Source organism: Staurois parvus, unplaced genomic scaffold (genome assembly GCF_062004578.1).
Source record: "Staurois parvus isolate SC_StPar_1 unplaced genomic scaffold, SC_StPar_1.0 ptg000048l, whole genome shotgun sequence".
NCBI lineage: Eukaryota > Metazoa > Chordata > Amphibia > Anura > Ranidae > Staurois > Staurois parvus.
Window position 1 is genome coordinate 6,919,411 of NW_028317844.1, and position 25,540 is coordinate 6,944,950.

At 41.4% G+C, this 25,540-nt stretch overlaps 1 protein-coding gene across 2 annotated transcripts in view; it reads right to left on the bottom strand.

Moving 5' to 3' along the window:
* The window catches only part of CRYBG1 (crystallin beta-gamma domain containing 1), a 350,815-nt gene that overhangs the window by 53,461 nt on the left and 271,814 nt on the right, over positions 1–25,540 (bottom strand). The gene's annotated exons all lie outside the window — the stretch shown is intronic.

A 25,540-nucleotide genomic window follows, 5' to 3' on the forward strand; every position in this document is an offset into this window, starting at 1 on the left:
GTCCATTATGGGTTAAACTTTTAGCCTTATACATTAAGGGGCGGTTCACACTATAGAAATGTAGTCCAGATGCATTCTGGATGCGTTTCTGCATGCGTGTTTTTCATGCATTGTGGTGCGTTTTTTTTTATGTGTTCCAGGTAATTTTTTCCCCTCTCTTTCTTCAATTTAAATAGGGGCATGCGTGTTCCAGTGCATTTTCATGCGTTTCACCACATTCTGTGCAGAGAAAATGCAGCCTGTTATTTTTTTTCTGCATCCAGAACACACTGGAACTGCAAGCACTGATGTGAACTATGACATTGACAACCACATAACCTACTTTCTGTACATTTTGGATTCAGAAAAAAAGCAACTGAAATGCATGTAATGTGAACTGGCCCTAAAGCAGACCTTTCCCCGCTTTCCCTAAATTTCACATTAACATACATCCCTGCAAGATCTTGCCCCCCCAACAGATTGCCTGTAGTATTGTACATGGCATGTGTGAGAAGATGAAGCACATGGGTATGTATGAGAAGAGGAAGTGCATGCACAGTATCACAGACCTTTTTATAAAGGCAGTGCAGGAATGGGGACCCAGGAAGCACAGAGCCAGAACAAAGATAATATTAAGTAAAAAGTTGCAGTATATAGGTAAGTATGATTTCCCCCTTTTTCAGGTATACAGGTTTATGGAGTAGGAATGGGGGGGGAATCCACTTTACATATTCAATCCCAAGAACAAACATGAAATATATTTCAGCTGATAGTCCTTAGCTGTTGTGACTGCCTTTTTTTTTTAGGATTTTATGTGTAGTTTTACCTGAAGATCCTACCAGTGACACACTTTGTGGTTGATTTTGTGAAACAGGAGAGTGCATAGATACCATTCAGCTTCCAGTTTTTTTCATCAAAGCCCAATTGAACTAGATTTAGCCTGGGTTTACACTGATGCGCTGTGGAATTCGCAGCGGTTTCTGTGCAAATTCCACACCGCATCACAAATTGCACACCGCTCATACGAACCACTGCGATTGTGTATGTTAACAACACCATGAAATCGGTTCAAAAAAAGCAGTGCGATATGTAGAATCGGATCGCATGGGTGGTAATATCCACGCGATCCGATTCGAGTGTGAACCAAAAAAAGGGTCCTGCACCTTTTTGGTGTGGATGCGGTGCGATTTGAGCCATACAAAATGTATGGCTCAAATCGCACCCCGCATAATTCGCTTGTGATTTGCACAGGAATGCGGTGTGGTTCCTCTGCGAATCACGTGAGTTATGCTGCACCACACAAGTGTGAACCCAGGCTAAGTTAGAAGCTGATTGGTTACCATGCACAGCTGCACATTTTACACTCTCCAGTTTTAGTAAATCAACCCCTTTGTGCCCTAGGGTACTGCATCTATGCAGAAGCAGCTTTATCACCTAGATCAGGCCAACAGTAACCTCTCCCTCTCCTCTTCACCATAACACAGAGGGGAGGGATTCCATAATCCCCAGAGAAAGCTGAAAGAAACTGTGTAACTGATTAAAGTGTTGTCTAGACTGCTCTAGCAGTTATCAGCTGACAAGATTTCTAGCAGAAACAACAGGTAATTTTGCACATACTGAAAAAGGACCAACTAAGAAATGTTCACTGCTTGGGGTTACATACCTTCTAAAGTGGTTGTAAAGGCTCAAGGTTTCTTTCACCTTCACACACTCAATGCATAAAGGTAAAAACCTTCTGTTTGCAGCATCCCCTCAGCCCCCCTAATACTCACCTAAGCCCCAGTGTAGCGATGTGCACTGGAGTCTTGGCTAGCCAACGACTCCCTCTCCTCATTGGATAAGACAGAAGATATCAATCACAGCTAGCGAGCCAATGAGAAAAGAGAGGGGGCGGGGCCGCGCTGCGGTTCCGTGTGTGAATGGACACACAGAGCAGCAGGTGCCCCCATAGCAAGTTGGTTGTTGAGGGGGCACCCGACAGGAGGGAGGGGTCAGGGGTGCCAGCAGGGGACCCGAGAAGAGGAGGATCCGGGCTGCTCTGTGCAAAACCACTGCACACAGCAGGTAAGTATGACATGCTTGTTATTTTATCTAAAAGAAAAATAAGCCTTTAGAATTACTTTAAAGTGTTACTAAACCCAGGACCCTGCATTCTCTCTCTATCTGGTCTCACACAGTACACACTAGATGGAAATGCAATTATTTTAGTAAATATAAACTGCTAAATACCTTTTCTCATCAGCAGTTAAGAGTAGTCTTGTGACTTCTATCAGTGTTCAGCAGAGCACTGGTTGAAGTTTGTAGGAGGAGTTTTCTTTCTGCTCAAGGAGGATGCAGAACCCCTGACTTTTGTCTTGACAGTGTGGATTGGCCCTGTGCTGATCACATGCACTCTCTCAAGGGGAAAAAACACCTAACAATAAACACCAGACTGAGCATGTGCAGAGTGTCTCCACATGTCTTATCAGGAGATAAGAGGGTGACTTTGGAAGAAGGGGAGGATCAAAGAAGTCAGGATCAAACAGCCTTTTTACACAATGCAGAGGATTAACCCCTTAGGTTCCACAGTGAGTATAACAAGCATGCTTTACTGCATATACAGACTGATTTTACTGCTGTGGGTTTAGTAACACTTTAACTGTTACAGTGTTACAACCCTTTCTGAAGGGCATACCATGATCCAAGTAAGCCACACATTGTGATAACTAAGCAAATCAGGATGCATCATAGATTGCAAATAAAGATTTATGTGGAATTGAGATCTTTTAGTCATAGCAAATGGGTGTGGAAAGTTTTGACAATATCCTCATAAAATGCTGGCATGTTAGGCAGCACATCAATGGGAATGAATAATATAATAAATATAAAAGCTCTAATGGAAAAAATCAAACACAATAGAAAATTCCTTCCTTAGTGTAGATTTCACATACCACCCAAAGGCCCCTGTCACAAAGGCATTCTGTTTGTCCGTTTTTCATCCATCTATTGATGGATGAAAAACCGACATCAATGCATCTCTATGGAAAAAAGGATGTAAATGGATGATCATAATTTTATATCCGCATCCGTCAACACCCGTTTTTTTGGAATGGAACAAAGTCTTGTTTTTGTTTTGTTTTGTTGAAAATATGTGACTGAACTGATGAAAAAAAACAGAACACCCGTGGGAAAGGACCTAAAGGGGTAGATGCGCTCAAAAACTGCTGCAGCTGTGCATGGTAGCCAATCAGCTTCTAATTTCAGCTTGTTCAATTAAGCTTTGACAACAAAATCTGAAATCGGATTGGTTTCTATGCAGAGCTGCACCAGATTCTGCACTCTCCAGTTTAAGTAAATAGCCCTCATAGTGTGACAAAGACAAGTATACTCTGCCATGTCCAAAAAAATAAAAAATGCTTCGCGTGAGCATTTTTTAAAATTTCGCAGGCAATGGCACCCTGCTGTAAGATCATATGGCCCAAACATTGTCACTTTCTAATGCCATACATTATACAATATTATTGTACAATTTTCCTTTAGATTTACCAACAAATAATATGAGGTCACATCTAAACATCACTTTCATATACAAACATTTTCATATTCATAAACAGGCAGGCCCTTGCACTACATATCTGAAGGTAAATTTAAAGCGGAGCTCCACCCAAAAGGGGAAGATCCGCTTTAAGGACTGGTCCCCCGGCTTCGTGTTAAGGATTTGAACCTTTGGGGAGTGACAGGTACCCGCTTCCACATCTACTGCGATCGCCTAAGAAGCAAAAGTTGTCCTCCACCCCTCCCTCCCCGTAGTCTTCTGGGACATGTGACAGGTCCCAGAAGACCATTCACAAAGCGCATGCGCAGTGGGCCCTCTGTCACAGCCAGGTGCCCACACTGAATATGCTGGTGCTGGAATCACATGGTGGCTGGTGAAATGGGATGTGGGGGGCACCAAAGGATCGAAAGGACAGGTGTCTCTTTTTTATCTTTTTTAGAAGTCAGCAGCTACAGTTTTTGAGCTGCTTATTTTTTTTATTTTCACTGGAACTCCACTTTAAAGGAGATTGTACACAAATTGTACAAGAAAATTGTATGATGAATGACCAGCTTAAGCATGTCATAGTTATGGCAAATATGGTAAAAGTTTAAAAGCTAAAGTGTATTTTTTTTTATATACACACACTTGTCAAACCGTATCTTTTTGGAGTTGGCATTTGTGAACCTGAATTCAATATTTTGGAATGGCATCCACATACTTCTGGCCATAGAGCGCATCAGTGTTAACGTTTTTAATGCTTGCTTCTCAAAATGGTTTGCAACCAGGGGAGGACTGACAACTCATGGGGCCCCCGGGCAATAGGAAATCATGGGGCCCCTGTGTCCTCACCAACACTCAAACCACACCCAAAAAAAGCCTATGCAAGGTATCAGGGGCATCTCATGGGACCCCCTACTGATCCCAGGCCCTTGGGCAGTGCCCGAGTGCTCGAATGGTCAGTCCGCCCCTGTTTGCAACTATACATACATGGGTTCTGTCATATTTGTCCATTGCATGTTCAGGCTTTGCTTCTTGTTGGTAGTACTTTACACCAACTGTGCTTTACCCTGGGTTCACACATAGTTTGCAGAAATGCACTACATTCCACTTAACATGATTTTATATGGATCAAGTTCACATCTGTGCGTTTTGAGCTGGTGTGTTTTTTTTCTGAAAGGATCGGGGACTTTTTTCCCTGCAGCAGATTGCGTTTTGCATGTAATAGACTTCAATGCACCAGCACAAAACACGCAAGTGTTGTGCTTTTGATGTGGTGTGCAGGGTTTTTTCCGAATTCATGCAGTGCGACTTTAATGCTTTTTAAGTGCCAGAGTGTAAAATTGCATGAAAGTCGCACTACATAAACAAAACTGTAATTATTATTATAATACAGGACTTATATAGAGCCGACAGTTTGCTCAGCACTTTACATTATGGAGTTAGACAATACAGTAACAATACAGTTCAATACAAGAGGGATTAGAGGGCCCTGCTCCTTGGAGCTTACAATCTAGGAGGGAGGGGATAGTGGTATAAAAGGTAATTAGCTGTGGGGGATGGAGTGGTTGGAAGAGTAGAGGATTCCAGTATTAGCTGGGGTCGGGGTAGGCTTCCCTGAAGAGATGGGTTTTTAGAGATCGCCTAAAAGTGAGCAGAGTAGGCGATAGTCTGATAGATTGGGGTAAGGAGTTCCAGAGGATGGGAGAAGCCCTGGAGAAATCCTGGAGATGAGCATGGGAGGAGGAGACAAGGGAGCTAGAGGGCAGGAGGTCTTGCGAGAAGCAGAGAGTACGATTGTCATAATAATATTTCATTTAGCTAAAAAAAACCCCAGCAAAATACATAACAAACTGCTTAAAAATGCAAAACGCACCACAAAACATGCCAGAAAAACACATCAACTGCAAGCTACATAGATGTGAACCTAGCCTGTTACTCTAACTGCAAATCTATGTGTGGTAAAAACTGACAAACAATCAGTATGTCTAAATGATCTTATCATGGCAGGAAAAACTGCACTCCTACAAAGGAAACCTTTACAGTTCTGTTTAAAGAAAGAAAATACAGTCATCAAAATAACATGTACATGGCTAAAGCTACATTGCAAACTTCCTTTGGGGTATTAACGTTACAACAATGTAAAATATGTACTGTCTTAAAATACACTCGTTTTATTTTACTGTGAAAAGTCACTACATGAATTTACCATGTGTCTCCAGGCTCTCTAAGCAAAGGCATTTACACCACAGCTATCTGGAACTTGTAGTTCAGCATTCCACCGACCAGGATGACAGTATACCACGTTGTCACACCCATAAAAACTACAAAACGGTGAAAATGGGAAGAAATCTCTCACTTTTCTGGAGGTAGCTTTGCTTTCACTTGTTGAACCTTCCACAATTTACAAGATCATCTGTAGAAAAATGCTGGCATGTTACAATCCTGTGATTACTCATTCCCTGGAAAGGAGCACTACCTGGGTCAGCAGATGGGGGTAGTAGTGGAGCAAATGCAAAGAGGAGATCTCTCACAGAAAAAAGGGGCTTTTTGTTTAAAACGTCCATTGTTTTTAATGACTCGCACACAAATTCTTCTAATCATTTCATAAATTCACTTTTGAAGGACTTTCATTCTGAAGCTGCATTCACACTTGAGCGTTTTGTAGCTTGTAGCTGGAAGCTCCAAAAAATCAATTGTTCTCTATGGTGACTGTTCACACTTGATCCCAGGAACAGGCACCATAGAGAACAATTGATTTTTTTCATTTGAATGTTTTTGGAGCTTCAAGCTACAAAACACTTAATTGTGAATGCAGCCTCAAACTGTTGAACCAAATCTGTTTAACAATACGTAGCTCCAGCACTGCACACATAATATAGCGAACAATCAAGAAAAAAATTCCACTATTTCCAAAGTGTCCTGCTCACAATTTTTGCCAGAGCCCAACACAGAACCTGTGGACAGAAAGAATATATACAAGCAGTAGAATCTGAGCAATCAGCACAGAGCACTTACCTGCACATTTGTCCCTGAGGGCCAGTTCACACTACATGTGTTTCAGTTGCTTTTTTTCTGCATTCAAAACACACAGAAAGTAGGTGATATGGTTGTCAACGTCATAGTTCTTCAGTGTTTGCAGTTTCAGCACAATCCAGTTGCAGAAAAAAAAGTAGAACAGGCTGCATTTTTCTGCACAGAATTGTACTGGAATGCGGTAAAATGCACCAAAACGCACTGGAACAGACATGTCCATATTTAACCACCTCCCGCCCATCATTTCACTATATGGCGGGCGGGAGGCAGTTCTCTCATTCTAACCGCACGTGCACGCCCCCGGGGGCGCGCAACGCGGCGATCGGTGGTGTGCTGTGTCCCTGGGACGCAGCGGATCACCGATCAACGGAAAGAGCCGAAGACGTCAGCTCTGTAATGTGATCAGCTGTGTCCAATCACAGCTGATTGCATGTAAATAAGGAAATGCCGGTTATCGGCATTCCTCTCCCCATGAGCTGTCACGCTGACAGCTCGTGAGGAGAGGAGAGATGGTAATCGGCATTCCTCAGAGGGGCATGTATACTGATCATCAGGGTACTGATGATCCATGTGCCCTGATGATCAGTGTAGCCTCAGTAGTGCCACCTGGCAGTGCCCATCAATGCCACCTGTAAGGGCCCATCAGTACCACATCAATGCCACATATCAGTGCCTACCAGTGCACATCAATGCCACATATCAGTGCCCATCTGAGCTTCTTTTCAGTGCCACCTATGAGTGCCAGTCAGAGCCACCTAGCAATGCCAGTCAGTGCTGCCTATCAGTGCGCATCAGTGCTGCCCATTAGTGCTGCCTAACAGTGCCGGTCACTGCCGCCTAAGGCTACATTCACATTAGCCTTGTTAGCAAGCGGCAGACAGGCATTTGGGAAGCGTTTTTACCGTTTCCCAAACGCCTGGGAAAATTCTGCACATTGCAGCACATGGTGCTGTTCAAATGGGAGCGTTAGCGTCACATTGCGTCATGGCAAAACAGACGCCTCTGGTTGAGTCAGGAGGAGTTGAAGCCTCATATTCAAGTCTATGGTGCCGCTCAGCAAACGCCCGGCTGGCGTTTGCGTTTCGGTGCAGTTGCGGGGTGTTTGCGGACCGTTAACACCATTCAAACTTGATTATAGGCGTTTTTTGAGGCATTTTTTATAACGCTTGGCAAATGCCTAGCAACCTCCGCTAAACCGTGCATGCGGCGTTTGCGGAGCGTTAAAACCAATGCTATAGGGGCGTTTGGCAACAGTTGGAAAAACAGTCAAGTGTGAACGAGCCCTAACAGTGACAGTTAATGCCGCCTATCAGTGCCACCTATCAGTGCCATATACCAGTGCTGCCTTTCAGTGCCCATCAGTGATACCTGTCAATGCCCATCAGTGCCACCTACCAGTGCCTCCTCATCAGTGCCGCCTATCACTGCCCATCAGTGCTCATCACTGCAGCCTCATTAGCGCACATCAGTGAAGGAGAAAAATCACTTATTTACAAAATTTTATTACAGAAACTAAGAAAAAACTTTTTTTTTTTCAAAATTTTCAGTTGTTTTTGATTTGTTTAGCAAAAAATAAAAAACCCAGAGGTGATTAAATACCACCAAAAGAAAGCTTTGTCTTAAAAAATTATAAAAATTTCATATGGGTACAGTGTTTCATGACCACGCAATTGTCATTCAAAGTGCGACAGCACTGAAAGCTGGAAATTGGCCTGGGCAGGAGGGGCGTATAAGTGCCCAGTAGGGAAGTGGTTAAATTGAAGAAAAAAGGGAGGGGAAAGAATGAACTGGAATGCCGGATGGTTCGAACTGGAACGTGCATGCGGAACTGCATCCGAAATGCATCTGGACTGCGTTTCTACATTGTGAACCGGCCCTTTAAGTAAACTTGTACGTCACTTATTTAGAAAAAAAGTATCAGGCTGCACCAGTTTTGTTATTTTTCACATATACATTACAGCCATGAAAGCTTGGAAAAGACCTTCCAAATCGTTATACAGTATTTCCTGAAAAAGTAGAACCTACAGAACTAAAAGATGATTTTGTGTTTCCCACTAATGTTTAGCAAAACAATATTGTCAATAAAAAACACTACAATCTTCACTAGCATGCAATATGTTATTTTTAGGCCTCTTGCAGTGCTCTCTGAAAAGTGACCCGTGGCAGATTGCCTCCTTGATGTCTGTTTTAACCATTGAAAGCCTGCCCATGCCACAACCATGTGCCACAACCATTTGTCAGGGTGGCAGAACAGTCCTATTCACTTGGATGGGTCAGGTTTGGCAGTGGTACTGCCTGCTGAACACAACATGTAGTAAAAGTTGTGCATGTGAACCACTCCCATCAACCGCCAATTTAGGTGGCAGTAAAAATGCAGTTCAACCATCTATTTTTACTTTTGCCCAACCACCAATGTAAATGAGGCCTAAAAATTGCAGGTATCTGCCACTACATTTCTATTCTGTAAAACCAGGTCGTTATACAGCTGCCCACATCAACCAGGTCCCAATCTTGAACCTACATATAATAAGTGAATGACACCCAATCCCAAACGGGATAAACACGCCCAAAACAAAGTGGCATATAAAGTGAATCCCAAAATGCGGGATAAACTTATATCAAAGTGACAAGTGCTAAAAATCCCAAACAATATAAACACATACATACAGTCAGGTCCATAAATATTGGGACATCGACACAATTCTAACATTTTTGGCTCTATACACCACCACAATGGATTTGAAATGAAACAAACAAGATGTGCTTTAACTGCAGACTCAGCTTTAATTTGAGGGTATTTACATCCAAATCAGGTGAACAGTGTAGGAATTACAACAGTAATTACAGCAGATAAAAGGTCCAGAGTTCATTTCAAGTGTGCTATTTGCATTTGGAATCTGTTGCTGTCAACTCTCAAGATGAGATCCAAAGAGCTGTCACTATCAGTGATGCAAGCCATCATTAGGCTGAAAAAACAAAACAAACCCATCAGAGAGATAGCAAAAACATTAGGCGTGGCCAAAACAACTGTTTGGAACATTCTTAAAAAGAAGGAATGCACCGGTGAGCTCAGCAACACCAAAAGACCCGGAAGACCACGGAAAACAACTGTGGTGGATGACCGAAGAATTCTTTCCCTGGTGAAGAAAACACCCTTCACAACAGTTGGCCAGATCAAGAACACTCTCCAGGAGGTAGGTGTATGTGTGTCAAAGTCAACAATCAAGAGAAGACTTCACCAGAGTGAATACAGAGGGTTCACCACAAGATGGAAACCATTGGTGAGCCTCAAAAACAGGAAGGCAAGATTAGAGTTTGCCAAACGACATCTAAAAAAGCCTTCACAGTTCTGGAACAACATCCTATGGACAGATGAGACCAAGATCAACTTGTACCAGAGTGATGGGAAGAGAAGAGTATGGAGAAGGAAAGGAACTGCTCATGATCCTAAGCATACCACCTCATCAGTGAAGCATGGTGGTGGTAGTGTCATGGCGTGGGCATGTATGGCTGCCAATGGAACTGGTTCTCTTGCATTTATTGATGATGTGACTGCTGACAAAAGCAGCAGGATGAATTCTGAAGTGTTTCGGGCAATATTATCTGCTCATATTCAGCCAAATGCTTCACAACTCATTGGACGCCGCTTCACATGTAGATGGACAATGACCCAAAGCATACTGCAAAAGCAACCAAAGAGTTTTTTAAGGGAAAGTAGTGGAATGTTATGCAATGGCCAAGTCAATCACCTGACCTGAATCCGATTGAGCATGCATTTCACTTGCTGAAGACAAAACTGAAGGGAAAATGCCCCAAGAACAAGCAGGAACTGAAGACAGTTGCAGTAGAGGCCTGGCAGAGCATCACCAGGGATGAAACCCAGCGTCTGGTGATGTCTATGCGTTCCAGACTTCAGGCTGTAGTTGACTGCAAAGGATTTGCAACCAAGTATTAAAAAGTGAAAGTTTGATTTATGATTATTATTCTATCCCATTACTTTTGGTCCCTTAACAAGTGGGAGGCGCATATGCAAACTGTTGTAATTCCTACACTGTTCACCTGATTTGGATGTAAATACCCTCAAATTAAAGCTGACAGTCTGCAGTTAAAGCACATCTTGTTTGTTTCATTTCAAATCCATTGTGGTGGTGTATAGAGCCAAAAATGTTCGAATTGTGTCGATGTCCCAATATTTATGGACCTGACTGTATGTCATAAATGACAATAACAAAATGCAAATACAGTGACCAATCCAATATATAATCAATCTAAAAAATATAAAAAAAGTCCAATAAAGTGCAAATATGCAAAAAAGTGCTTCAGTCTTCCAAGCAGGTGTTGTAGTGCATGTGCAAGATATAAGCTGATATATATCCTTAAATGGCAAAAATGCCCCCTCACCTCCTTAACACGACCCAATGGGCCAACACGCCTTATGGATCACCCTGGATCCTACACAGGAAATACCTCCACACCATACAGGCTCCACAGACCCTCACTGGTAGCTCGCATAGAGCATGGATTCCCCTTCCACAAGCAGATTAATGTAGTACAGCCAACTTACTCATAAGTGTCATATTGTGGCCATGAAAGAACAAAAGAAATCCTCCATAGTGCAACACCATTAATTTGCAGTGTAAATGGGTAAAAAAACGCCAAGTAAAAACTCACAATTAGGGTAACATTAACCGGCAGTCACACCACATGCTATGGGTGTACTCTGTATGAAACCTGGTGTACCAAGATGATGTCCGCCAGAAACACGACACCGCGCATCTACGCGTTGCGTCACGCTCCCCACGTGACTTCCTCAGGATTTATGTATAATACTGAGTGTTTATTCATTTTGACATGATAATTTTTCATTATTATTTGTAGCGCTACACCTTCATTATTATCTTGTTGCACCTATAGGTATAGGATAAGGTGTCAGCTTCTTAGTATTTATTTATAGGTTTCCTTTTAGCGCAGGGGGATTTTGTCTTTATTTTGTATACAGCCGCCCAGCTCACCTGTGCTCTCAGAGCAAAGATCATACATTATTACAGTGAAAACAAGCAACAGGGAACAAGTTAACCATTTCATTGCTACATTGTATCACATGTTATTGGCCATCTAAAAGTGGGTATAATTGTGACATATCTGATACATCCTGGATAGTCAGAGGTTAACCATTCCAGTGACAGCTGCCCAATGTTTTCTCCTTACTATGTACATTGAGTCTCAAGTGAGAACACACTTCTTATATCACAGCACAGGCAAATAAGATGCAGTGAATGTATTGTTTAGTTTATTCATTCATTGCTGTCAAAACAGCCTTTTTACCTGCACAGCCAAGAAACTGCGTGAGATATGTCTGTAGTAATAAAACCAAGTAATACCATGCAGATAGTAGGCTATCCTTAACATTAGTTACATTGTGTGCTTTGTCTCTCAGACTTCACATAAAACCTTTTGTTGATGGTGTTAAGCATTGTTGTCATTAACTACATAGACATCAGTATGACTGCTTGGCATCAATTTCTAGTTCAGGTTACCGTTTGCTATGTCCCAGTTGTTTTGCGGTTTCAATTATTGATTTGCTCTACATCAGCTGAACAATTATGAAGCATAGAAGGAGGCAGCCAGTTGAGTCAACACATGGGCTATAATTAGCATAGTCAAAGCTGCATTATTAGCCAAACAATCCACCCATTGCAAAGGGTGCCAGAATTTACATGGATCCCAAGCTGGCTATACATGACCCAGTTAACTCCAATTACAAGAGATACCAGCACTGCTAGTAGTGATGGATATTAAAAACTACCAATCTTTCACAAGCAGTGATAGAAGGGAATGTTCCTTTATGTAAGCATATAGCATGTTAGAACATTTCTGGGTCTGAATCCTGATTTTTTTTTTTCATTTTTCCCTAAAGAAAACAAAAATGAAGGTCTATTTAAAGCCAAAATGGCCTTGGTTAGAGTAGGGAATGGCAAACATTCCTGTCAGCTTTTTTCTTCACCTGTCTCCTATTAGTCCTAAACGCACACTGGACGTTTTTACAGCTGCTGTTTTTGGCTTTTGACATTTTTTTCTGCAACTAGTAAACCCCCCCCCCCAGCATGTTATCCTATGTGTCCATGCACACATAGACTGTAATCAACGTTTTTTGGCTGGAAAAAAAAAACAGGACTAGTGGGTTTCTAGTGGAGTTTTTGAGCTGTAAAAACGCTCTAACACTGAAAAATGCCACAAACTGGCGTTTTGGGACTTTTTTTTACCAAAAAAACAATTTTTTGGTAAAAAAAAGCACTACAAATGCAAACGTGGAAAAACGCAGCTAGACGCTAATGCAAAAATGCTAAAAAAAGCTGAAAAACTCAGGTTTTTAATGCGACTTTACACAGCTAACGTTACCAGCATTAGCAAAAAGTCCAGTATGTATGGAGTCTTAGGCTGGCCATAGACGGGCCGTTTATCGGCCGAATTTTCGGCCGATAAACAAAAAATCGGTCTATCCCATTGCCGATGCTGCCACCAATGTCCACAAAAACGGACGTTTTTCGCAGATTTTCCAGCATGACCGATAAAAATAAATGAAGAGATCCGCGAAAAACGGCTGACATGCTGGCCCCACTAACAGTGTGAACATCAGCCGATTTTTCATGCGGATGAAAATTTGGCTGATAAACAACCCGTCTATGGCCTGCATTAGGCTCTGTTCACACCAATGCGTTTTTTTGTGCTTTTTGCAGAAACATACTACAGTCCATTTAATATGGCTTCCTAGGGAACATGCTCACATCTATGCTTTTTTGGAAATGGTCAGGGACTTTTTTTTTTTACTACCACTTTAACAAAGAAAAAAAGCTGAACAAAATGCAAAACACATTAAAAGCACGTCAAAACGCATCAAAAACAAGAAAAAAAACAAAAAACTGCAAAAAGCACTGGAGAAAGCACCAAACGCAAAATGCATATATGTGAACCAAGCCTAAGTCTAGGTTGACACCTATGCAGGTTGCGTTGCGGTTTTTTAATTTTTCTTGCGGTTAGGCAGATTCAAAACGCAGCAAAAATGCAATACATGCTTTTCTGCAGTGTTTCCATTGAACTCTATAGAAACAAAAAATGCAACTTCTTGCATTCAAAAAAGCTCCTGACCCTTTCCAAAAAACACACTGGGTAAAAACGCACAGATGTGAACATGTCCCATAAGAAATCATGTTAAATGGACTGTACTGCATTTCTGCAAAATGCTGCAGAAAATGCTTAGGTTTGAACCTAGGATTAGGAAGAATTACCTTAATTTCATTCCCATATATACAACAGGAGGTAGGAGGAAATCTCTCCAAAATAAAGGAGAAACCCCAGCCTTTCTCAACCTTTTCAATACAAAGGAACCCTTGAAATAACTTTCTGGTCTCAGGGAACCCCTGCTAAAAATTACTATATCTACAACTCATGATACATTAGCATGATGGTCAGTGGGAAGTATGCTCCTTACACTTGTGGTCATTGAAAAGAGCCCCTGGTTCACATCCGTGCGGGTGGTGCCGCTGTGGATTCGCACAAAAATCCGTGCATCCGCACCACCCGCACAGAAGAGTGCGGATCCGCGGGAGGGTGCCATTAATTCTAATGGAACACCGCCCGCACTGGAAATTACAACTGTACTGGGAACCGAGGTTCCCGCGTGGGCTGCGTTTTCTGAAGAAGTGCATGGACTTCTTCCCTGTGTGTCCCAGGGCACGGGAGTCCATTCAAATGAATGGCCTCTCGTGCCCATGAGGAATGTGGAGATGTGAACCTAGCCTTACAAAGAGCTAAAAAGATCAATGGTGTCAGTGGCAACTTATCTTATCTAAGAGGAAGAAATTGCTCATTGCTCAAGGAACCCCTAACAGCCTGTGGACGAATCCTGGTAAAGAAACCCTCTTACCCTAGGTTCACACCTAAGCATTTTCCGCATCATTTTGAGTTTTGCACTACAGTCCATTTAACATGATTTCCTAAGGGACATGTTCACATCTCCGCGTTTTAACCCTGTGCGTTTTTTGGAAAGGTCAGGGACTTATTTAAATGCAAAAAGTTGGTTCTATAGACTTCAATGGAAATGCTGCAAAAAAGCGTGTAGTGCATTTTTGCCACAATTTTTTATGCGTTTTAAATCTGCTACAAGAAAAAAAAGCAAAAACGCATGTGCAAAAATGCAATACGCACTGCAGAAATGGATGAAACGCAAATTGCATAGCTGTGAACCTAGCCTTAGACAATTGCCACTGAAACATGATTTCTGTTGGTAGATCTCAAAGAAAAAGTCAAACTTTGTCAAGTCAAACTGGATTTTCTCACAATTCCAGTCCTGTTGTCAGGACCTAGGATGAAGATGAATACTGTTTGGATATACCATTAAAATCCCAATGAAGCATCTAATAATTCCCTACTCTATCCAACACTCAAAATAAGCTTTGACTGTCGGTTCCCATTTATTACACTGCACTGTTGAGACAATGTAATGAGTTCCTGGGAAATGTCAGAGCAGCTTTTATCATTCAAGTGGTGTGAAAGTGGGCAGAGCCAGCGAGATCTGCAGTGTTCAAAGTATAACCTTTTGTGAAACACATATTGAATATGACGCTCTCCATATGCAGAATATGTTGCATGCATTCTTCTGATGCTATCTTTGCTACAACATTTCTGTCATAATCCCAGCATAACTCGTTTCTTCACAATTTTAAGAACGTGGAGTGCCCCACCTGTTTTCCACCCACTACTTCAACCCTCCTCTGGTCACCACAGTACAAATATGTGAGACAAATACATTGCATCCGGGGAGGAAGAAGCTTCTCCTGCTGAACTCATACCACTTGGTCTGCTTGTGTCCTCCGATCTCCAAGTAGTGCTGGGTGAACAGAGTACATTTAAAAGCTAACTACTAGCACAAGCAATAATCTACTATTAGGGATACACCGGTGCCATTTTTTTATTGGCGAGTGCAAGTACCGATACTTTCGGTTAAGTACTCACCGATACTGAGTACCCAGGGGTGGACTGACCATTTGGAAACTCGGGCACTGCCCGAGGGCCCAGGGTCAGTAGGGGGCCCCATGAGATGCCACTGGTACCTTTTTCATAGGCTTTTTTGAGTTTGGGCAAGGACACAGGGGCCCCATGATCCCCTATTGCCCGGGGGCCCCATGAGTTGTCAGTCCGCCCCTGTGAGTACCGATACTTTGTGGTGTGATTTGCATTAATGGGCCACAAAGAATAGCATGCAATTTGAACAGGAATGCGATTCCTGTCCAAATCGCATGCAGCTTCCCCACTGCTCCGGTGTGAACCCAGGCTTGTCATAGCCCAAGTTCACACAGGGGTGGTGTGGGAAACTTCCCTGCAGGCATTCAATGCTAAGTGTCAGCAGTAGGAGAGGAGAGAAAGTGTCGGGGATTTAAAATGCCTGCAGGGAGGTCTCCCGCACCACTCCTGTGTGAACTCAGGCTATGACAAGCCTGGGTTCACACAGGAGCAGTGGGGAAACCGCATGTGGTTTGGACAGGAATGCAAATTAATAAAATCGCAAATTGCACTGCAAAGTATCGGTTAAGGTATCAGGAGTATTTTCATGAGTAAGAGTACTCATGAAAATACTCCGTATCGGTGCATCCCTATCTACTATAAAAGGGACCTTGTTGATGCAGAAGGCAACACATAAAAGAGACCTTGCAGATATAGAAAGAAGCACAGGTATTTTGTGTTACTGGGAGGTCCTTGCCACCCACCTCTAGTGCTCTGAGATAACATTGCCACATTCCCCAAAGAAAAAATATCTGAAGCAACTTGGTAAAAAAAGTATAAATACTTAAAGTGGAACTACACTGTATCTGACCACCACAAACCAAAAGCGCTATTAAATTCATTTTTAATATTCAAAGTCAACACCCATCCTATCATATCTCCATGCTTTATTTTGCTGAGAAATTAAAACACCCCCTAGCATTTATGGCTGTGGCCATCTTGAGTAAGGGCAGATGATTCGTGTAGCAATTACTTCCTGGAATCCATCTGCCCTTAGCCATTGCATGCAGGCACGAGGGTGTGCTTAACTGAGAAAACCCTGTGCCCCCTCCTGAAGACTCCTGGGATATATGACATCATTTGTCTAGGCATGGAAACTAGGAAGTAAAACAAGTAAGTATGATGTACTTTCCTATCTATTTGCTAATGCTAGCAACATAAGGATTCAAAAGAGTCCATGTCGATTGAAAGAGGGAAATTCCACTTTAGTAGAACTAAAGGCAAATCTATTTTTTTTTTTTTTAAGACCGAGTAAGAGAGGATTAAAACTGTCGGGTTTTTTGCCATGTGTGTCCCATTTTTTGTCTTCATTTCCTGCCACAAAGCCCCAAACCAGGAAATGAGAGGAAATCATTCCATAGTGAGGAAACCCCTGGTTGTCACCAGAACTAGTGTCCCCATTGGAAGACTCCGCCTCTATTCCTGTTCTGTTCTTTACTCTATCCAAAACAAAAAACATTTTACCTTACGTTACTTAATAGACTCCAACACCAACTTGCAAAGTTAATTTACTTCATTAGGTCACCAAGCTGGCCACCTCCTTTCTTTCTAAAAACACTTTAAAGTGTATTTCCACCTTTGCAGTCAAAATTTGAGAAAAACCCACTACAGGTTTGTTATGTGTTCCCTTTCACACAGCATGCCTATTTTTGTTTGTTTTGTTTTCAATATTCCTTACCTTTTAGATGTGTCTCATAAGGAGGTGTTATGGGTGACTGCAAGGTTTTTTGAAAGAATGCAGAGTGAGCCTATCCCAGGTCTGTCCTCATTAACATACAATGCAAGAAGCTCAGCTACTACACACTTAAAGCTGATTTATAGTTTTACTGTCATTTTAACTAGCTTGTTTGGGCCAAGCATGCCCAAAATAAATGTTTTCTACACGAACAAGTGTGCCTACACTATGTGCAGCCTTAGCGGTATACAACATTGTGTTCAGGGAGTGAGATGAATCCTGCCTGTCTCATACCTGGTACCAAATAGAGTCAGGCTGAGCAGCACTCATCTATTCATAGGCAGTTTTGTATTCTATGAATAAATACAAAGCTTCCTCTGATTGGCTGAAGTGGAGATCATGATATCATCTGCCCACCTCTCTGCTTCAGCCAATCAGAAGTGTTGTATTCATTCAAAGAATAGAACGTGCCCATGAATGGCTAAGCTCCACACAGCCTGACTATTTTGTTCCGGGTGTGAGATGGGAAGGTCTCGTCTCTCACCCAGAACACAATGCTGTATACTGTATGTAGATCAGGCTACATACAGTGTATACAGCACACCCAGCAGGCACACTTGTTAGGGTAGGCCAGCTTGGCCCAAATAAACCAGTTAAAGTGACAGTGAAGCTGGAAATCAGCTTTAAGCTTTTGTTAGGACAGACAGTGTTAAAATACAGTTACAACTGATAATAAAGATCTGCCAGTACAATACATACAGGGTTAATCAGGACAAACACAGCTGCCCACCCCCCTCATAAACAAGAGCTACCTAGGATTTTTACTGTTGGAGAGCCCAGAAGAGAGTATCTAAAAAAGGTAAGCTAAAACCTTAAAAATGGTTTTTAAAGTTATGCAATGTGAATGGGGACATGTAAAAAATCTAAAGTAGAGATCATTCCAATTTGGTTGCAAAAATGGAAATACACCTTCCGTGATACTGAATTGATCAACTGAACACACATGAGTTAATATACGATGTAGCAAATTTGTCCTAATCACTCTTAGTAAATGAAATCATTGCATCCTAAACTATTCATTATTCCTGTAGCCTGTAGGATTTGCATAAGACTTCGCCTCAGTTTTAAAGTTTAACGCCTTGCCTACCGGGCACTTTTACACCCTTCCTGTCCAGACCAATTTTCAGCTTTCAGCTCTGTCATACTTTGAATGACAATTGCACGGTCATGCAACACTGGACCCATACTAAATATTTATATTTTTTTCAGACAAATACAGCTTTCTTTTGGCAGTATTTAATCACCACTGGGATTTTTATTTTTTGATAAACAAACTAAAAAAAGAGCAAAAATTTTTGAGAAAAAAAAAAAAAGGTTTTCTTAGTTTCTGTTATAAAGTTTTGTAAATAAGCAATCATTCTCCTTCACTGATGGGCACTGATAGGCAGCACTGATGGGCACTATTGGCCGCACTGATGATCAGGGCACTGATTATCAGCGTAGATGTCCCCTTGCGAAATGCTGCTTACTGGCTCTCCTCTCCTCACATGCTGTCAGCATTTCCTATTTAGTCAGTGATCAGCTGTGATTGGACACAGCGGGGTTTATTTAATAAAGCTGGGGAGTCCAAAATCAGACTCCCTTCTGCATAGAAACCAATCAGCTTCTAACCTCAGCTTGTTCAATGAAGCTTTGGCAATGAAACCTGAAAGCTGATTGGTTTCTATGCAGAAGTGAGTCTGATTTTGCACTCTCCAGCTTTAGTAAATAAACCCCAGCTTGTCATATGGTAAAAGCAGCTTTGATTGGCCCGTTCCTTAGTCATGTGATCAGCTGTGTCTGAAGGATAGGGGTGTGCCAGGGGGCGTGCGGGGTGTGTTGTTCTGGGTGGATGTCCATGGACAACCTCCCAGAACTAGCCGACCACGCTGTAGACATTTTTTGGTTATAGCATGGTCAGGAACTGATTATTTATCAAAAGGTAATTATATAGTGCCAACAATTTACACAGCTTTTTACATACTGTACATGCCAATCATTCCCTTCTCAAGGAACTTACAATCTGAAGTCCCTACCATGAATACATGCTCAGCATACTAGAAACAATTTGGAGAGCAGCCTCTTAATCAACCAGTAATGTCTTTGGACTGTTAGATGAAAGTGGAGGAAACCCACACAAGCAAAGGAAGAACATGGAATCTGCATGCAGAAAGTGTCCTGATGGGGTTCAAATCAAAGACCCCAGTGCTGGGAGGCAGAGGACCTAACCACTAAGCCACTGTGCGGTTTACAAACTTACAAAGGGAAATCAAGAGTTCTCACAGATCTCTGTGTTTATGATTTCCTCTGCAATTCTACAGTCTCCAAATGTGGGATACAATAATAATAATATATTATATAGGCATGGTCTCTTATGTAAACCTGCTCACATGTATCAATGTATACACACACATTTACTTATTTTCTATTTTTGTTTCTTTCCTGTCATATTTACATAGAGGCATCATTTACTGATCAAATATTACAAGAACAACAAGTTGGTCTTGTCCTTTTAGATAATAGCTACATAAAACCTGCGTGGTTAGTGATAATAATACAGTGTTAATAGTGATAATAATATAGTATAGGTTTACTGTCTCACATATTAAAAGGGCTTGGCAATTAACTTAACTTTCCTAAGTGTAAAGTGACATTAAACTCTGGTTTAAAAAATATTTTCTATTCAAGTATGTACTCTGCAGAAAGTCCCTTCTACGCCTCCAAATTCCTTTTTTTTTTTCCTGCTGTGATTTTACTTCCTGTTGGAGGGTGGCTACATTTGTTCTTCATGGTCCAAATGTATGAAGGAGCAGATTTATTTTCAATTCTTCAATTGCTCACTCCCAGGAATGACTATGAACTATGGGATTTGTAGTGTGCACATGCCTGCAACTAACATGCACTGCTTGTTCCACATAAATGGAAGTGAGAGGGGAAAGGAGAGGTTTGAGAGCTCATGGAGTATGTTACAAGGCAGAAAAAACACTATATGAAACAATTAAAAATAGATTACATGGACAAGTAATGGATGTGTATGGATTATTTTTGGAGAAAAAGTCTATAGTTTAGTGTTACTTTAACCGCTTGTGCACATGTTTGTGTATCCAGCATACAGTAGCATACAACAGCTTCCAATGAAATTCTTCATATAAAAGAATTCACCTCTCAGTATTACATTAACCAAGCCTCTTTTGTAGAGAAACAGAAGTGAACTAAATTTAGCTGAATGCATGGTGTATGTAGTGACATATATGGAGGAACTCTCTGTACAGTCACAACTATGAAAAAAGAGTGTCAGCTGTGCTACCCCGTGAAAAGATAACAGATGAAGCTAGATAACTAGGGCATGGCATGCTGGTTAAAGTTTAACTCAGAAACTGCATCTGAAGTTTATGGTTTACAGACAACCATGAACATTTCATACAGTATAAGTAAATGGATGAACATTAAAAAAGGCACATTTGTCTCATATGTAATTATACGAAAAAGAAATGATTCTGTGAACAGCTAAAATCTTTAAGCTATGTTTTCCAGCACCTTGAGAGAAATATTTTCAGTGTGGTACAAACACATAAAGCATAACTATACTCACCCACCGGCTACTGAACTCTTCAGGCAGCCTGCTTCCAGGTCTCCATCACCAGCCGCTGTCATTGACCTGGCCGAGATGAAGTCACTCCTTAGTTGTTAGTGCCAGGCGGGCTGGTCTGAGTATTTAAAAAACTGCTGATCTGCTGGGATTTTCATGCACAACCATCTCTAGGGTTTACAGAGAATGGTCGTAGAAAGAGAAAATATCCAGTGAGCGGAAGTTGTGTGGAGGAGAATGCCTTGCTGATGTCAGAGGAGAATGGGCAGACTGGTTGCTGCGACATTCAGATGGTAGGGTCAGAATTTGGTGTAAACAACATGAAAGCATGGATCCATCCTGCCTTGTATCAACGGTTCAGGCTGGTGGTGTAATGGTGTTGGGGGATATTTTCTTGGCACTAGCAAGGTGTACCTAATAAAGTGACTGATGTGTATATATTAAGCAGTGCTGCACTTAGCTATATGAATTATTTTGTGTGGGGCTTTCCATCTGCAGCTGTTTGCAGAAATCATAGTCAGCCCTTATGCGTGAACAGAATCTAAATGAAACTCTGTTTCTTAGTATATTTATAATAATTAGTTGTGTTGCTATACACATGTTCTATATAAGATCAACAAATATATGCCTAAGTTTAGAGGACTTCCCATGACAGCCATAAAATTGGGAGTCTGCCACATGTACAAGCAAAACCAATATATGAAATTTACAGCTACTCCCTCTCCTTCAGTTCAAAAACCAAATCTGTCTTAAAAGGGGTTCTCTATTTTTAATGACAAAACTGAAAAGACCTAAACAGGGATCAGCTGTGAGCTTTTTCTACGGGCTTTTGCAGCTCTACAGGCCTCAGAGCACTCACCACTTTCTTCAAGTGACTGTCTTGACAAAAGTATGGGGGCCCCCACTGCTGCCCCTCTTTTGAAGTTACTAGTTGCCAAGCTGTTTTAGCACTAATGCTTTAGAATCACAGATCCAGAACAAGCATGCTGTAATTGAGCACCAGAAGCCCTCATGCACACGGGACATTTTGATAGCTGTGTAAAGTCACGTTAAAAATGTGAGTTTTTCAGATTTTTTTAAGCGTTTTTGCATTAGCGTTTAGTGGTGTTTTGCCACGATTAGCAGCATTTTTTAACCAACGGAAAAATTTTTTTCTTTTGCTCAAAAAACGCCGGTTTGTGGCGTTTTACCCCTTTCTTCAGGGTTAGAACGTTTTTACAGCTAAAAAACTCCTCTAGAAACTTACTAGTTTTGGGGAGTTTTTCCTACCAGAAAACGTCCCAGCCAAAAAATGTTGATTACACCCTACGTGTGCATGGACACATAGGATAACATGCTGGGGGGTTTATTGACTGTAGAAAAACCGTCAAACGCCAAAAACAGTAGCTGTAAAAACGTCAAGTGTGCATGAGGGCGAAAAGTTAAAAAATTCCTTATCGCTAAATTTGTTTCAGGTGGGAGACTCAGAAAGCAAGGGAACTAATATTCTCAAAAGAGAGGATGGCAATGGCAGCCCCTAAACATTTCTTATGCCAGCGTCACTTTCACTTGAGAACACTGCATCAGAAGCCCACTTCCAGGCCTAGTGGTCTGTCCTTGTCAGCCAAATCTGATCTGGAAACCATTTGCCTGATAATTTTCCAACTGGCTCAGTTCATTTTTAAATCTACTTTTTTTCCAGCTAAGAGGTTCTTATAGGGTCACCCTAATGCCCTGTACACACAAAAAGAAAATCGGAAGAAATATTTCGCAGAACCACTGATCAAATGACTTTCTCTTCGTTGATGAGCAGGATGTTTTAACTGATAACTATATTGTGAACTAAAAAATCCAGTTGAACAACAGTGACAAATGTTGTCGTTTCGCATAAGAACGACCAATTTTTTATGCGTTGGTATGACGGTCGCACAAAAAAAATCTATCAAGCGCTATCACGCATGAGCAGAAACCGAAGATGACTCAGATGTTTATGTCTAAGGAATCTTCATAAACACGAACGAAAAATCCAAATGTTAAAAGTAGATTGGCCTAATGAGATAATGAAACCAGAATTCTGCATATTATATTTAATGTATCACTATTTATGTATATAGATAATGTAATAAACTATATTATACTCATTGCTGTTAATTGTTGTGTATATCGCTCGTTCTGGCGGGAAGGGCGTGGCTACAAGGTCACACGCCCACTGCATTACTTCCACTTGTACGGAAGACATCAACACTACGTATTGCCCAACGAACAATTTTTTAGATTGGTTAATGTGGACCACGATTTTGAACAACGAACGAACTCCTCTCGGTCGTCGGATGACCGATCGGTCAATTTTCTAATCGTGTATTCCCACCTTAAGCTAGAATTAATGGCTGGTTCAGCAGGAATCTACCAAAATATTGAGCAGTCCATTACCAGCTTACAATTTTTCTTGTTCAATCATTTTTCTTGTAATTTCACAAAGGAGTGAACACAGTAATAAAAAGATCCAGCTGTAATCGGGGAGTAATGCTGAAGTAGAGATCCAAAAGTTCCAACTTGAAACTCTTAAAATGACCTCAAGAGGATGAGAGCTGCATTGATTTGTGCTGAATGCCTGCTGTACTGAATTGGCAAAGCTCCAGAACTTCCTTGTATTGAAGGAGCTTGCCCATCCCCTCCCAACTTACACATATTCTTTTTGGCTAAGAAGCACATCACAGTTATTTTTTCCAAGGACAGAGTCACTTTTAACAATACTGGCTTACTCTCTTGCTGGTAATACCCAAATCTGTGGCAGTGAAAATCAACTATACTATGACCTGCTATTCATTGCGATAACATTTCAACTTGCACAGCAGAAACACTATTCTAATTTTACAGTTCCTCATTTTTAGAACGCTGATCTGTAACTGGCTAGAATGGGCTAGATAAAACAAAGTAGTAAAGTAAACCAAGTAGACTCTGGTAATAGTTCCTGCAAAACATTCAAGAAGAACTGAAGTCTGAAAAAGGCAGGTAGACAGCAAAGCACTAGTCACCAGAAGTGCCTGTGCTTTCCCTACAACTGATCTTTCTCCCATGACTTACTTTCCATGACTTGTCCTCTACTGTGTCTCTGGGTGGTGTCCATCTTGGTACAGGCAGGGCTTTGCCTTCCTATGTCAGAGCTTCCAGCAAGGAGAACAGTGATCAGCACAGTAGTGACATCACCAGATCTCAAACCAAATCTCCTGAGCCTAGTAGTAAGAGGCAGCATTGCCTTCGATATCACACTGAAGATATACCGCTATGAGGCTGTGGGCACACTAGAGCCTAGCCATCCTCACATACCAGAAAGTGCATTGCTATAATATTTGAGTGGGGAAGCTGAATGATATAAAAGGTACCCATTAAGTAATATTAGTAGACCTACAAACAGTATGACTTTCATCTGAGCATTTTACAGTGTCTTTAGATTCAGTTTCTGTTGCCCCACAGACATTGGGTTGTCTCTCAACTGTCATTTTATTGCTATGGGCAATTTAGGTAACTTTGACGGTGAAATGATTAAAGTAGAACTTTAGTCAGAAAATTAAGTCACTTCATACTGGCCCTTTTGCAGGTATAGCTATGTAAAACATAAGTGTCTATTAGGGGTGCACTGAAATGAAAATTCTGGTGCCGAAACCGAAAATTCAGGATGCACTTGGCCAAAAAACTAAACCGAAATGGACGGTTTTTAAAAATGAATATATATTTTTTGGAAAACAATACACTTTAATGATTAAAAAAAAACAATATATACCCCAATTTGCTTGTAAAATATGAAAGACAATGTTAAGATGAGTAAATAGATACCCAACATGTCATGCTTTAAAATTGCGCACGCTCGTGGAATGCCATCAAACTACGGTACCTAAAAATCTCCATGTGTGATTTATCTAACAATTTCTACAGGTTAGCAGTGTAAAGTTACAGAGGAGGTCTAGTGCTAGAATTATTGCTCTTGCTTTGATGTTCGTGAGGATACCTCACATGTGATTTGAATACCATTTACATATGGTGAGCATGGCCTACACATGCATTCACCACTACATGCGAGCACGGGGAGACGGGGGCACTTTAAACTTTTTAAAAAAATGTACTTACTTTTTGGGGTTTTTTTTTTTAATGTAGTCACTTTTATTCCTATCACAAGGAATGCATGCATCCTTTGTGATATTAATAATTAGTGACAGGTCCCCTTTATGGAGAGATATGGGGTCAATAAGACCCCACATCTCTCCTCTACAATGTAAAGCATTAGATCAAAAAAAGCATTGATCTAGTGCTTTAAAAACAAAAAAAGGCCTTGTTTATGCCCTCCAAGGGCATAGAGATGAGTGGTGGAGGCCTCTTTCCTTCACTTATCTCTATGTCCAGCACTGGGATCGTTCAGTGGTTTCTCAGGTAAGACGGAGAACTACTGAGCGCCAGAGGGTGGCGGCAGCAGTGGGGTTATTTTAAGCAGCTGTATCGGTGCTTATTTTCACAATCGGCCAATGGCCGATAGGGGTGTTTTCGGCTGAAACGTTTTGGCCACTGAAATGTCGGTGCACCCCTAGTGTCTATAATGTTTAATATCCAGTAATGCACTGCTCCCCCTGCTCTGCACATGCTCAGTTGCTAATTATTTTAGGCACTGTGCCAAATT